This window comes from Triturus cristatus, chromosome 7 (assembly GCF_964204655.1).
Source record: "Triturus cristatus chromosome 7, aTriCri1.1, whole genome shotgun sequence".
In the NCBI taxonomy this organism is placed as follows: Eukaryota; Metazoa; Chordata; class Amphibia; order Caudata; family Salamandridae; genus Triturus; species Triturus cristatus.
Genome location: NC_140590.1, coordinates 590,813,040 through 590,829,877, shown reverse-complemented (window position 1 = coordinate 590,829,877; position 16,838 = coordinate 590,813,040).

The following is a 16,838-nucleotide window of genomic DNA, read 5'->3' as shown; positions in this document are numbered from 1 at the left end:
CCGTCCGTCACCGCTTCTCTTGAGGGAGCTCAAAGGGATGTACACGAGGAACTGGGCTCTGACAAGACGTCGGGCTGAGTGTGGCTCCTGCACTTCACAAGCAGATGTTTCTTAAATGCAATCATATTTCCTAAAGTACACTTGGCTTTAGAGAAGAAGTCTGAGCTTTACATACTGTCCGAAATGTCTGTGTTAGAAAATACATGCTAGTTTGAAATACATTTTTGATAAGGTGACAGGACATCATCTCTTCACCCTGGCTCAGAACAGAAACGTTCTCCATTTGGTGCCATGTAACTCCCTGGGGGATGCCTGTAGGTTCAGCCTGTTTTTCTGGAGACTCCACTCCTGTCAAATGTAGTGAAAAACTTTTGAGAGAATCCAGCACAGCTTTGACCCAGACCGGGCATGGAATGGCTGCTGTTACAGTCTATTACGACTCAGGATTCTGCGTCTTCTTCCTCGTCTATACAGATCGGTCCTGCTCTTGCACCAAGATAAGAGGGTCATTTATAATGATTCCCAGACTGTGCGGCTGCACGTCTGGAGACTGAGTGGTACCATTTTGAGTACTGCCAAATCTATCTGTGCATGGTGCTGTAACAAATGTGCTCAGTGGTATTTGTGGGTAGGCATCAACCCCTTTAAATCTTGCCATTCTGACGTTTTGCAGCTTCTGTTGTCCTCTTGCACAGCAGGGCTCGGCATTGGCTACAGTTCAGGGCCTCTGCATTAATGTGTCTTCCTGACAAGCCTTCCATGTAATCTCACCACTGGGGTACTGTTATCCAAAGAGTTTGCTTTATTAGTTCATTCCCACTCCATTTATTTTTCCTTCTAAGATTTAAATCTTGTATAAACTTTGTTCATGGCTGCCCCTTTTGGCTCAAAGTAGTTTTGTTTTGGTTCGACCTTTTACACTGAAGATGGAAATAACTGCAGCTCGCAGGGATTGACAACTACACACTCTCCCCATTTGTCCAACTTTCGCAACTTTCTCTCGGGATAGGTTGATCTTCTCATCCTTCTTACCCAAGGTGCTATATGCAGATAATATGGTTCAGTTTATTACCCTTCTTCCACCGTTCTTCCTTCCTCCACATCCAACCAAAGAGGAGAACCCGCACAGATCCATCTCCATTGGACTAGGACTAGGGTGATCATATTCTCAAAACAAACAAGCATTGGCATAGCAAATAGGTCTCGCCTTTGGGACCTGCTGCATAACTAAATACTTATAAGGTCCCAAAGGCGAGACCTATTGGCTATGCCAATGCTTGTTTTTATTGACACAAAAGGGTGAATTGTCCCAGTAGCCATGGTGCCATCCTCCACTTTATAAACTAATGAAAGGTGTCTCCTGAAGAGGAGACCCAGTTAGGAGGAAAAAGCTCAGAATGGCATGAAAAAAATACTCCTTGGCAATATTTTTTTTTCTTGATTGAAAGTCCGGGTTGAGAATTGCCCAAATGAAGTTCTTCCAGAAAAACATAACCCTGCTGCACCTAAAGGTAGCAAAAATCATGGCTAACAATTGTGGTAAATAAAATTCCTTTACCTGGACTTAATTTGATACAGAAACATAATAAAACAGCTCAGTAAAATGAGAGGCAGAATCCGTGGTATTAGAGGTTCGGAATGGGCTTTATTCCAATGAACGATTATAATCGGTTGCTCCAAGTTCCATCACCACGGAGGTTCAGGAAGTGAAGTACATACATTATTGACAAGAAATGACTTTTATAGATCATACATTACAATGAAGCGAATGCAATAGGCGTAACAATTGATAAGGAAAATGACGATTTATCTGCGTAACCACAAATGGGTGTAATAAGGAGTAAAAAGGAACATAATTGGTTATGATGTCACATATAGGTGGATCCATAAGATAATACTTGGCATAGATGCGCGCGCAGCAGCATGACGTGTGATTGACGTGCAACTAGGGGGTGAAGGGGACTTGACATTTAGCTCTACATGTGGAGACGAAAAGTCTGAGGGGTCAAGTCAACCTAATCCCAAATCATATCTAACATCCTATGTTTAAAGAACTATGTTATCCACAAAAGAAGGACTCTCGGACAGAATCTATTCTATACTGACTGTGCGTGCGTGTACAAGCGTCTAAGTGTCTACACTAAATGCGAGGGGGTAGAAATATTCCATGGTAACAGGGCTATGAGTTACTTGCATGAGGACAGAGAAGCCGGGCCCTTTGCTCGGTAGCTGGAAGAATGTTTACTTAAACTACTAGGCAGGAATGCATCGGCTGAGGGGGAAGCAGATAATTCGAAGGTGAAATACAGTTCTTGGCAGAGAATAGGCTGATGTCAGGCTTCGTGAGCCGCGCAGAGAATGAGACAAAGTTCATGGTCACTGATGCAGGCTCAGACTGGAGCTTTCAGAGGCAGAAGGCAAGAAGAGTTCGATGACAGAATCAGGGCCTACTTGCCTGGACTGTAAAATGGCATAAGTGAACCATATAAAGCCGGTGGCTTTTCATACTTAGGAATGGAATATCCGGCCTATTCATGGCGGATCTGACAGAGGACATGTTGACGGTGGACGCACATGTATTTGCGTCTTCATAACTGGAACTGGAGGAAACATACATGTACTTGTAACATGCACATAGAACCGTTGGGGTCCAAGATAGGGGACATAACTGACCAGAAAAATCCATATTTCCACATTCCCTCCTTGTCCCCTACTTGCCCGTCAAGAGATATCAATCTTCATTAATCCATTGATCTGTTCATATAACATCATTTGTTCTTCTTTCTTCTTCCGTGACGAATGAGATCTTGGTGGTGGAATGCACGATGTGGCACACAGACCACAGATCGCTGGTCCACATTGTAGACATAGACAGCAACTGAATAGTATGAGAAGGCCAATACCTAGGAAGGATAGAACTCTCCATCCCCAGGCTGATATCACGCTCCAAAACCAACCGGACCAAGTCCAGGTGCCTGGATTCTGGTGTATCTGGCTTACAATCTTATGAAGGCGAGTTATAGCTTTATATACAGATGGCGAATTTTCTGGTATGAAAATGCAACAGCTTGATCCGATGACCCTACAAGCTCCGCCCCTATCAGCCAGGATGACGTCAAGGACAAGACGATTTTGAAGCACAACAATCCGCATAGCAGACTGCTCTTCTGTTAAATTGCCTAGGGCGGAAATAGTTTCATTCACTACTGCTTCAAGGGTTCTAGTTAATCTACGTATCAGCTTACTATTTGTAACAGTACCTATATAAGGAAAGAGACCTTTATTGAAATCTGTGTATTTTTCCCATGCTGTTTCAGTGTAATCGACAATTGGGAGATCTCTTCGCTCTCTGTTGTGTACTAAATGAATATTTCTATAATAATCAGGAGGAGCTAGGAAAACAGGTGGCAAAAGGAATGCAATGTAGCAGGTACCATCCCAATCTAGAGGTAGACGCATATATGCAGTCTGACCACATATAAAGTAGGAGTGGCGATAAGCTCTGAATGAGGATTTGCCTTGATCACTGAATTCTACTATAGTAGTGCATTTACTATGGCCCATATGTATGGAACCAACCTTTCTTACACACAATTCACCCTTCGCTGGGAATACTGACATGGTGGGTAAGACTAGTTCAACTTCGGATACGACATTTAGAATCATGAGATTAGGTGTAAAATTACCTAATCCATATACTTCATTTTCTAGATCAGTTCCTGTTCTTTTGGGGCGACCCTCCTTGTCAGGGTAGCAGACCTTGAGTAAAACTAGGTTCAGGTTTCCCCATACCCACTGATCTTGGTAAACTGCTGTGTCTGAGTCTATGGAATTGATTAAACTAAACCATGCTCCACAGGAGCCATTATGTGTAAACGGATGTGGAAAGAATGGCAGGACTCCTTCATAATTCTGATAGGGAGGGAGTCGGCCACACACCCAACAATTAGTGGCATTACTAGTCTGATGGGAATGATGTAACATACTAATGAAAGTGTTATTGCGCAGCGCAAGTCTATAAGACAATTCATGCGGAGGTAAGTCACTAAAAGAATGTTCTGCGGTAACATTGTAAACATTTCTGGCAATAGGGTAATATATGTGCAACAATATACTTGCAGTAATTATTAAAAGACTTAAGGAAAACAAGATTATTAATGTCACTATGCAATGGCTACGCAGTGATTTACAATACGCCTGTCGTTTCAACATTTTCCGCGACTGTCCATGATTCAGGTCTAGAGGATACATGTCAGAGACAAATTCAACCGCTTCACCTTGGAGAGGACTTAAACAATCAAATTGTCTGACGTTCTAGGCCTCAATTTTACTTTATAGAGTTCGGTTTTAGTCCTTTCAACCAAAGGAAGTTTTGAATCAGTCTGTGAGGGAGTGCAGGGCACAATGTCTATATCCGAGGATAGTCCATGAAATTTCTTGATATGACTTGAATGAATCCAGCCCTTGCGGCCCTCGATCTTCACGGCTGTCCTTGTAGTGAGCAGAACCAACTTGGGTGTCTTCCACCTGGGCTCCAGCTGAGTCTTTCGGTCGAAATTTCTCACAAATACGAGATCACCCGGAACTACGTCATGGGGTTTCACCTCAGTGTTGTCGGGAAAGGCTGCAGCTACCTGTGAACGACAAGATTGTAGTGCAGACATCAAGGAAGCCAAGTAATCTGTCAGCATATTACAGTCAACATCAGTTATTTTGGGCAGTGTAATCTGAAACCGGGTATGCCTCCGTCCAACGGGACAGAGCGCAGACAACTACGAGAACATATTTGAATCCTCGACATCGTTCCATCTGGATATAATCCATCTGGAGTACTTCAAAAGGGTGATCAGGAGGATGAAATCCACCCTGTTCTACGGGAACGCTTTTTCCTGGGTTAAACTGGCAACAGATCATACAGGTACGGACCTTTTGTTTAGCTGCTGCTCGTAAATGTTTATTGAACCAAATGTGTTGAATGCTGTCTAGCATAGCTTTTTCTCCTAGATGCGCTGGACTATGTATACTGTTAATTATAACTTGGACCATCGAATCAGGAAGGAACCATACAGACTTTTCCTTCATCATCCATCCTTGATCCGTTTGGATCCCTCCTAATTCAGTCCATTTCTTTATTTCGTCTGGTGTAGCATGTGTCTGTATGTCAATTACGTCAAGAGTAGGATCTTTAACTGTCATACAATGTGTCGGCATCGGGACTATTGTCTTTGTCATGTCGGATGTTTGAGTTTGAGCAGTCTGTTTAGCTGTTCTGTCGGCTAGATCATTGCCTTGAGAAATGATATCAGTAACTTTCGTATGAGCCTTACATTTCATAATTGATATTGTAGTTGGTAGATGTATTGCATCTAATAAGGCATGAATGAGGGGTCCGTGCTGAATGTGGGCACCGTGGGAAGTTAAATAACCTCTCTCTCGCCACAGCACGCCGAAGTCATGTACAACTCCGAATGCATAACGTGAATCAGTGTATATGTTGACTTTTTTATTCGTGGCTTGAATACAGGCTTGTGTCAGAGCGATGAGCTCTGCGGCTTGAGCTGACAAAATATTTATATGATTAGTTTCAATGACTTCAGTATCTGTTGTGACTGCGTAAGCAGCCACCAACTCTCCTGTATTTGTTCTCATACATGAACCATCTACATACAACGTCAGGTCTGGATCTGACAATGGGACATCGGTTAAATCTTGTCTGGGTTTTGTCGTTATTGTAATAACTTCAATACAGTCATGGGCTAGTGGGTCTGTTCCGATTACTGGCAAAAGTGTGGCAGGATTCAATGTGTTACAGCGTCTGATTTCTATGTGTGGCTGAAACAATGTAAGTTCGTACCCTGTAAGTCGCGCTATAGTCAAGTGTTGTGTTTGCGTTCTATTTACAAGAACCTCTACTGCATGTGGTACTTGAACTGTCAATGGATGTCCTAACACTATGGCATCGCTTTGTCTGATTGCTAATGCTGTCGCTGCTACTGATTTCAGGCACGCAGGCAAAGCCTGAGCTACGGGATCTAATGTACTAGAAAAATAAGCACATGGTTTGTGTGCTCCTGCTTGTTCCTGTGTGAGTACTGACAAGGCAGTACCTTTGCGTTCTGTAACAAAGAGTGTAAACTGTTTTCTGTAACATGGCGTTGCTAAAACAGGTGCTTGACATAAAGCTTTCTTTAGGCTTTCAAAAGCTTGTGTATGTTCCTGGGTCCAAGGGAGAACAGTCGATGTGGCTGCCTCCTGTGTTGTCAACTGAATGAGTGGTTTTGCTAGAAATGCGTACTGAGGGATCCACTGCCTGCAATATGAAGTGAGACCTATGAAAGCCCGCACCTCCTTTTGCGTCTTGGGTATTGGCATGTTAGCTATTAACTGAATGCGGTCGGGTGTAAGCTGCCTTCCCTCCTTGGACAGCGAGTGTCCAAGATAAACAACTCGCTGGACACAGAATTGCAGCTTAGAAGGGGACACCTTGTGCCCCTTTTCGGCTAGAAATTGTAAAACTGTCAGTGATGCTTTTTCACATTCGGGTTCGCTTCGGGCGGTGATCAGCAGATCATCGACATATTGAAGCAGAGCAGTGTTAACTGGCATGTGGATACTGTCAAGTTCTCGTTTCAGTGCTTGGCTATAGATGCTGGGGCTTTCTGTAAATCCTTGAGGTGCGCGTGAGAATTTAAAGCTACGTCCATTTAAACTAAATCCGAATAAATATTGACTTTCCGGATCTATTGGGACGCTGAAAAAGGCATTCTTGAGATCGATTACAGTAAAGAATGTCGCTTCGGAATCAATAGCTGTCAGTAATGACGAGATATCTGGGACCACAGGAAATTGTGGCACAATGCATTTGTTTAATTCGCGCAGATCAATAACCAATCGATATACTGGCGGGGCCTTTGGATCTGTTCGTTTAAGAATCGGAATTATCGGTGAATTACATACATTGGAGTCTGTTTCCACAACTACTCCTTGGGCAATGAGCTCGTCAATGATTTGTAGTAAAGCCACTACAGCATCTGGTGGTAACTTGTATTGTCGCATTCGTGGTAGCACCACTCCTGCCTTTAATGTGACTCGATATGGTGTAATATTCATGCAACCAACATCAGTAGGGCCTTGTGCCCATAGATGTGTAGGTAATGTCTGTAATCGGGGATCCATGTCTCTAGACACATAATGACCTTTAAAATCACGTAAAAACAACCTTACTCCTTCCGGAGAACAACATATTATGGCTCCTAGAGCTTTCAGCGTTTTTATTCCTAATAGATTTTCTGGACATGATTTAGTAAGCAATAAATCTGTAGTTCGGGTCAGAGGTCCTATCGTAAGTGGGAGAGGCTGTGACACTTCATTAACAATAGGCTTTCCTGAAAAACCAAGGGAAATATTCTGTGAGCCTGAGAGGGGTGCCCCTGGAACTTCACTACGTTTTATGGTTGTTCGACTTGCCCCTGTATCGAGTAAAAATTTTCTGTCTTGGCCTAACAATTCACTATGTACATAAGGTCCTTCTTGATCTACAGGGATCTCGATAAGGGGTAAGTCAACTTCCCTCTCTAGGCTGGTTCATGCGTAACGCTGGTACTCAGGATATTCATACTGTGCGGTCTGATACATTTGTCGTGTTGTCGTCTGTGTGGCAGCAACAGGCAGCGCTGGTGCAGCTGGCACAAACTGTATAGACTGTTGTGCGGCTGGCATGGCCTGTGCATGCTGCGGAGCTCCTTGTTCATTCTGATCTTGTCTAAGTGGCCGTGGTCTTTCTTGTGTTTTACCTATAGCGATATTATGTTTTAAAACTGGACAATCGTGTACGTAATGACCTGGCTTTTTACAATAATTGCATGTCCCTTTTACAGGTCCGGCTGAATCACCGGAATGTGTCATACCCTTTTTATGTCCTTCAGCTGGGACTGTCTGAGAAACTAACATTTTCATTTTCGTGTCTTTCATGCGTCTGTGTTCATGTTCTTGTTCCTCTCTAATTCTATTGTGATGGTACTGTAACATTTGTAACATTTGTGATGGAGTGTTACCTTGCCAGGTACTCTCGAATTTTAATACTCTATTCTTTACTTGGGGTAGAGCATTTTCCACTAATTTTGTTACAAACAGATGTGGGTATGATTCGCTACTTGCTTTTATGCCACTATTTATACCAAAACATTTTTCAAATCGGGCATAGTAATCACTAGTGTCTTCATCTTGCTTCTGCTTACAGGCTGAAATTGTACCCCAATCTTCCTTTTTCGTAGTTAATAAACGTGGCAGTACCTGTACTAATAAGCCTGGTAGTGCTTTAGTTTTATCCCCAAGTCCTGCTCCTGCAGTTCGGGCCTTTTCTTCCGCTTCTAACACTGACCATTCTATCTTTTGGTCTCCCACCTCCCACTCTTTTTCCTTGAGTTTTTCGTAAATGCCAGCAGGCATCAATACCTTCAGTATTGTCATAATGTCGGGATAGGTATACTCTCCCATGAGTAACATGTCTTTAATTTCTCGGTGAAAACCCGCTGGGTCTTTGTCATGACTGGGTACCACTTTCTTCATTTGTAACAATTCTATTTTCGATATGGGCGTATATACAAATACGCGTTTAAACTCGTTGTCCTCGCCTTTTATTGGGTGCACTTCTCGTAAAGGATTCTGTCTATCCATGTGATACGTGGTTCTTTCCTTGACGGGCAATGAGACATGCTCTGCGCATACAAAAAGAATATACTGCTTTCTTGATTCTAGAATTTCTTTAATTAATTTAGTACCTGAACCTCTCCATCTATTCATAAGCAATTCAGTCAATATATCAGGTAAGGGACCAGGATCTGAATGTTGACTCTGATATAGTATAATGAGTTGTTGAATCATATAAATCCCAGCTAAACGCTGTTCATCTGGGGTGAGATTCAAAAATGTGCGTACTACTGTATCATCACTATATTTTCCGGGACTGTCCACCCAATGGACAGCTGCCCTGGCTAAATCTTGTTCATCCATAGAATCGAGAAAATGATAACCCCTTCGTTCTCGGAGTAGTTTGTCGGCGGTTTGGAACGAATGCTCGTTAGACCTTATATGGACTACGGGTGTTGGGAAACTCCTGTTATTGTCTGGACATATCGGACGTATCGGGTCAATAGGACATCTATTACTATTACAATATCTTCCTCTACCTACATAGGCTATAGTGTCTGACTGTCCTGTGGGCAGTCCTGATCCTTCCTCCTCGTTTTGTTCGAACTCATCTACCGCTAATCTTTCTTCGTGTAGGCGTTCTATTTCTTTACGGATCTTTCGGCACATGGCTATTATACAATTTTGTTTATCATGTCTACCTTCCGATATATTCTGGCTCCATCTGGTAAGAATTTGCATTGCTTCCGGGTCTACCCCCGGTCGGTCTTCATTTCTGATCACACAATTTATAAGGAAACGCAACAGTTCCCCCTGTATTTCCACTTTCTGGTATTCCATAGCTCTGTTAATACATTCTGGATCTCGCCCTGTTTGGACAAAATGGTATATTTTATCCAGATGCGCAGTCATTCCTGGTAACTTCCCTAAGTACACTGCGGCTCGTCTGATACGTAATGATGCTAGGGTCATTTCGTCCTCTTTTCCGGGCACAGGATCATATCTGCAATCTATAAGAAGTTCCTTAAGCGTACGGGCATTTATGAGTTTGGGTGTACGTGAATGTGCTGACTCTTGAAAAGTAAGTTTATTTATTCTGGGTGGCGTAGAAAAAATGTTACTAGCACCTCCCGTAGCCCCATCTGGGGTGTCGGGTGTGAAAGGATTCGTTGAACGTGATACAGCAACTATAGGTGTGGACACAGCTATAGAAGCAGCTGTAGGAACAGATGTAGAGACAGATGTGCTTGCCGGAACTTGTTGCTGTAGAGATACGGGTACCGGATCTTGGCGTTGAACCTCCCTGATAGGTGGTCTATGTGGGGCGGAATTAGCATACTCGGGAGCTGCGTCATCTAAATATGAGGAAAGAAAAACATCTTCTGCGGTTCTAGGATGCCCCTTAGGATGTACCTTTATCGGGAACAATGGGGTTGGCAAGTCTTTCGGTATTTCTGAAGTAGCCTTAGGTAATCCTTCGGCCAGAAGGGGATACATACCATTCATAAGGGCATTTCTTTGTCTGTCTACTTGTTCTGATTTCACTCGGATACCTTCCTCAATTAATAGATTTTCCCGAACTTTATTGGAATTCTCTTTACTCTTCTCTTTCTGTCTACGTGCTTTTTCTGTTCGTCTATGTGATTCTTTACGCCATATTTCAATGGCGTCTTTCTGTGACTGTCTGACTTTCCTTTTCCATAACTCTTCTTCTACTTTCATGATGCACTCTGCATCCCAGGTTCCCGCTGTGGGCCACCTCTGACTTTCTGGTAATTCCTTGGTGTAGTCTACCCATAAATCAAGAAATAATATAGCGTCTAAGCCATGTTTGTGATACATGAAGTGCCCTGGAGTATCCCTAGGAGGAATAGGAACGGCTTCTTCGAGTACCCCTTTTCTTGTAGTGATCTGTCTTAGTTTCGAAAAGAACGGCATATTGAGAACTGATCTGATACTTGATTTTGAACACACTTAGTACAAAAGCACAATAATGAACAGTCATTCATACCACAATATGCAGGACGTACTTAAAACATTTAACATTTAACATTAAACCTTAAACTGAAACAACAATGATGATCGTCTGCATAACTAATCACCAAGCTTAATTCTTGACAATAACTAGATACTTCGGAATACTTGATAAACTGCTAAACAGTACAGATACACTGCTGAAACAGTGCAGACCGGATTTGTGTACCCAAACCCGTCTTGACCGGCACAACCTATGTGCACGTCAGAAATGCCTCCCCAGCAATGGTACTCACCGGGTAGCTTCGGAAACGGAAGGCCTCGGTAACTTGAACTTGAACCGGACTGGACTGGACTCGACTCGTCGGAAACTGGACTCGACTTGGGACTTCGGAAACTGGTGGGCCTCTGTATACCTCGGATCTTGCTCTCTCAGCTAGGCTCTGGTCGGGATACTTCGCACTTCTCACCGCCTCGTCTGGGTGTTGATCGCAGCCTCAGTCGCCCCCGCTTGACCGGAGGGAGATACAGGAAATCCTGCTGGTACGCGTTATTGTCCGTCCAGCTGTGGCAGGAGACCGGGCCTGCAACTCACCGCCGGCGCGTGAGATGAGAAAGTGTCCCTGTTCGGGCGCCATTCATGTGGTAAATAAAATTCCTTTACCTGGACTTAATTTGATACAGAAACATAATAAAACAGCTCAGTAAAATGAGAGGCAGAAACCGTGGTATTAGAGGTTTGGAATGGGCTTTATTCCAATGAACGATTATAATCGGTTGCTCCAAGTTCCATCACCACGGAGGTTCAGGAAGTGAAGTACATACATTATTGACAAGAAATGACTTTTATAGATCATACATTACAATGAAGCGAATGCAATAGGCGTAACAATTGATAAGGAAAATGACGATTTATCTGCGTAACCACAAATGGGTGTAATAAGGAGTAAAAAGGAACATAATTGGTTATGATGTCACATATAGGTGGATCCATAAGATAATACTTGGCATAGATGCGCGCGCAGCAGCATGACGTGTGATTGACGTGCAACTAGGGGGTGAAGGGGACTTGACATTTAGCTCTACATGTGGAGACGAAAAGTCTGAGGGGTCAAGTCAACCTAATCCCAAATCATATCTAACATCCTATGTTTAAAGAACTATGTTATCCACAAAAGAAGGACTCTCGGACAGAATCTATTCTATACTGACTGTGCGTGCGTGTACAAGCGTCTAAGTGTCTACACTAAATGCGAGGGGGTAGAAATATTCCATGGTAACAGGGCTATGAGTTACTTGCTCGGTAGCTGGAAGAATGTTTACTTAAACTACTAGGCAGGAATGCATCGGCTGAGAGGGAAGCAGATAATTCGAAGGTGAAATACAGTTCTTGGCAGAGAATAGGCTGATGTCAGGCTTCGTGAGCCGCGCAGAGAATGAGACAAAGTTCATGGTCACTGATGCAGGCTCAGACTGGAGCTTTCAGAGGCAGAAGGCAAGAAGAGTTCGATGACAGAATCAGGGCCTACTTGCCTGGACTGTAAAATGGCATAAGTGAACCATATAAAGCCGGTGGCTTTTCATACTTAGGAATGGAATATCCGGCCTATTCATGGCGGATCTGACAGAGGACATGTTGACGGTGGACGCACATGTATTTGCGTCTTCATAACTGGAACTGGAGGGAACATACATGTACTTGTAACATGCACATAGAACCGTTGGGGTCCAAGATAGGGGACATAACTGACCAGAAAAATCCATATTTCCACACAATGCATGGAAGAGGGTTATGAACCCTGCAAAAAAATGGAGAACGAAGGATAACACAAGATGCATTCTGCTGTCAACAAATCCTCCTTAGAAATGTAATATCACTATTGTCACAATACATGGTAAATAGTGCATCGTATGCATTGTCATTTAAGCAGCCAAGATAGTAACATATCTGAATTCTAGTTCTAGTCCAAATTATAAAGGATTTTGTCACTGAAAGGCTCCATAAATTAATGTATTCCTTTTTAAAAAAAATATTCTTTATTATTTTTTACATGCACACACCACCCCACTCCATATCCCTCCCCCACCCTTCTCAGACATTAGCCACAAACAGGATTTTATTACATATTATATAAATATCACAAAAGCAAATCTTAGTTCTTCTGGTGCAAAATTATTCATCACAATCTATACCTTCAAATCATAATTGTCTTCTACTCGACTTCCACCATCATACGTAATGCGTATATAATCACTTAGCCAGTCCCATTATGACTTTGCATCCACTGCATTAGAGGGTCGCATATTGTCAAACCTTTTTTACGTTTATTACGCCCCTTTCTTTTATATATGGCTGCCTCGATGCTACATGCCGCCAATAATCGGGCACTCCATTGTTGGAACGCCGGTGGATTTGAATCCAGCCAAGCTGAAGCTATACACATCCTTAAGACAACCATTGCCACAAGATCAAGCCTTGCATATATTTTGGTCAATTTATGTTAGCTGTACCTAGGATTATTTAGTTCACTGAAATTTCTATTCTTGCTTTTAAAATCTCTGACAAAAAACCTGATACATTATTAATCAATTTTAATAATACATCGCATGATGCAAATATATGCACAATATCAAATTCAAATAGCGCGCAGAATGGACATGACGTTCCTTTTCCGGTCCCCCACTTAGCTATCTTATTTGGAGTGTCATATAATGAAAAACGGTTTTATAATATTGAGCTTGTAATTTTGTAGACAATAACCACATTTTGGTCAAAACCCCCAATATAGACTGCCATTTTGACACGCATTTATCCATGTCATCTGGATAGGAAGCATTCATATATTCATAGACTTCTCCTATAGTTATTGTTGTATTTTTGAGCAGATTCGCCATGATTTGAACTGCTTGAAATATTGCTCCCCCACCCCCTATCCTCCACAAAAAGTCTCTAACCTGTAGAAATTTAAAGAAATCCCTATAACCTAGTTTACACTCATTTTGTAACTCCTCAAAAGACTTCAGCCCCTTAGTGGAGTAAAAACAGCCTAGCTGCGTCATCCCTCCCAGTACCCATCTATCCATACAGGCATCCCAAAAAATCTCTGGCAGGTTGTTGTCTTTAAATATTGGTGTATAGTGGGATAACTGTCATTTACGTACATTATTCCAGACCTTATAGATGCCAGAGAGGGTCTTAAATCTGACTTTCTTAAAATAACTATTGTTTGAATGTTGCCATAGGCACCCTCTAGTTTCATCCCCCAATATAAGTTCTTGCGGTGTTGGGATACTGCTATTTATTCTCTAATTGATAATAATTCAATACAATACCTCAATGTGGTAGCCCAATAATACAGTTTAAAATTAGGCAGTGCCAATTCCACCTCAATCCTTAGGTAGGGTAATAAATCTTGATGCTATACGTGGTCTCTTGTAGCCCCATATAAACCTGGAGAACGTGCTATCTATAGACTTAAACAGTTGAAATAATTAACAAAAATCCCAAGGGCCACACTTACCGATGGTCCGCAATAGCCTTTCCAAATAACAGTCAGTTGGCAACGGAGAAGGTTCAAACGTTTTATTGGCCAAAGCAAAACTCTACATAGAGGAGCTTAGTCGATCCTCACCCATCAGGTGCACCGAGGAAGACTGCTGGCTCCTTGACAAAACCACACTTATATACATAACAGATTCAGCATACAAAGCCATACAAGTGGAAAAATACCAGTTAGTCCACGGGCTCCTGGATGAGCTCATACTGTGCTAAGTTTCAGCCTTACACAAAAGGTTGCTATCTATACAGAGTAGGTCGGCAGGGTGACTCCCTTTTCGTCCCAGGGCCTGAAGGAATTTGCTTGATACTCCCTACAGCAGATGTGACCTTGGGCCTCGGCCGTAAATACAACTAACCTGTCTCGGGGTTGGTACGAACTAAATCATGAAGATGGTAGGCAAAGGAAACCACGTGATCTGAAACGTGGTCTATCACAGACCAAGATGGCTACAGTATGGTTTTTCGGCCCTTTTGTCGTGCAGTGAGAAACGAAAGAAATATGCTTCTTCTAGAACCTATCAATAGGTGTTTATGCGATTAAAATACTGTCATAGATACATTGTGCTAACTTTACATGATGTGAATAAAAAGAACAAATGATTTTTATCCTTCAGATCGGCCCTTTTAGCATAATGTAGCTAACATACCAACTTAATCTTCAAAGATGCCTTCATCTATCTGCATCATGTCGTGTATTTCCTTCTGTACTAACTGAGTGCCTATCTTTACTGGGTTTGGTTTGGATTCGGGAAGGGCAAGAAGAAGTCGATTAGTGCAATAAGAACAGCAGGCAGGTCCACATTGTATGCAGACACAACAGGTGAAAAGGAAACCTGCTATACCCAAAAGGATCATGTGTAATTTCCATCCCCAAGTGGCAAAGAGGCCCCAGAACCAGCTTAAAATGGACCAGGTACCGGTATCTGTATGAATTTCAGATGCTAAGCGGTGCAGTTTTTGAATGGCTAAATGCACAGAGGGGGCGGAGTCAGGTATATACACACAGCAAGGACTGCCAATCACTCTGCATGCTCCTCCACGATCAGCTAAGATAACGTCTAAAACCATACGGTTTTGAAGAGTTACAAGCCTGGTCGCTTGAAGCTCCACAGTTATGTTAGTTAGTATTCCTGCAGTGATATTCACTACTCCCTCTACTACTCTAGATAATCTTCTGATTTCTTTACTAGTCAAAATGGGTCCCCATATGGGCAGGACTCCTTTCATTATGTCCACAAAGTGTTGTGCAGGAGTATCGGTCTGATCAGTAGCATCCCCCGTAGTAGCTCTCTTTCCTAAACTCCGCCGGTTCAGTGAATGGGTTTTATGATAGTCAGAAGGGGCTATATAGACTGGTGGGTATAGGAAAGACAAATAGCATTTACCTGACCATCCCCTGGGGAGCCATGTGTATGCCTTTTCCCCGCATACAAAATACACATTCGGAGGAGTAAGCATTGGTGGGCTGCTAAATGTTCGTAATCTGTACGTATAATTGCATTTACTAAACCCAACTGATAGGTGACCAGTACCATGTATACAGAAGGAAGATGACGCATTCAATACAGGGACCGGAATGACCTTATCATCTGATACATTTAGTTCCTGAAAATATTTAAAATACTCAGTGAAATTGAAAGACATAAAATCCAACACTTCATCCCTTAACCAAGTGTCATTTGCATATTCAGGATACTCATTCATGCAAGCAGTTGGGTCTAGAGTACCATCTGTACCATCTTCATTCGGAGTGAAACCCTGGTGTACTTCTATATATGCTAAAATCATTTCATAATCCTTTTCTGAAAATCTCTGCTCATCAACAGTATAGTGCGTATATATAATTGACAGTAACTTAAACCAGGCTTCGCAACTGCCTAGATATGACAAGGGCATTGAAATAAAAAGGTCATGCTTGTGCATAACCGAGGGGAGGAGGCCACAGACCCAGCAGTTTGTAGCATTAGTCGAGCTATGGGTCTGGTGCAACATTTCAATAAAAGCATTCTTTACATATGTCTGACGATGTCTTTCCTTATGCGGGGCGTAAGTATGGAAATGATGCTCTTCAGGAACAGGAGTAGAGGCTATAAGGGTGTGCACAGGGTGACGACATTCTAAATAAATGAACACACCTAAACATGTCACTAGTGATATAGCTATTATAGTTATGAACACTATCTTGATACGCAAACTCCAAGTAGAAAACAGTAGAATAGGTCGCTCCTCTTCGGGAACAAAGCGAGCAAAAGGATACATTCTTGCTAAAAGTTCAAATATAATCTAAGGGGAATAAGTCTACTTGCAGTCCAACCTGCCAGAGGGTGCTTCTTTCCTGTGTCCGTTTCAGAGCCTCACAGGCAGACTCCTATTGTTCATAAAAAGAAAATATAAAAGGAAAAAATACAAAAACTTCTCGCATTGGAGTTGTACTCTTACTGAAGGACTCCACCTGGGCCCCACTAACCGATCAATGTCTCTATTTTCTTTCTGTACAGAGCTTTACTGAAAGTTCCGAGCTCTCAGCTAGTTCAGTCCAGTGTTCTTTTGTCGGGGCCTCAGGTTATAACGAACATGACCAGGGGTTCTGGGATCAGGGAAAAGAGTAGGCACAGTAGGATCAGACAAAATACTGGATGTGTGCTCTTTCTGATCA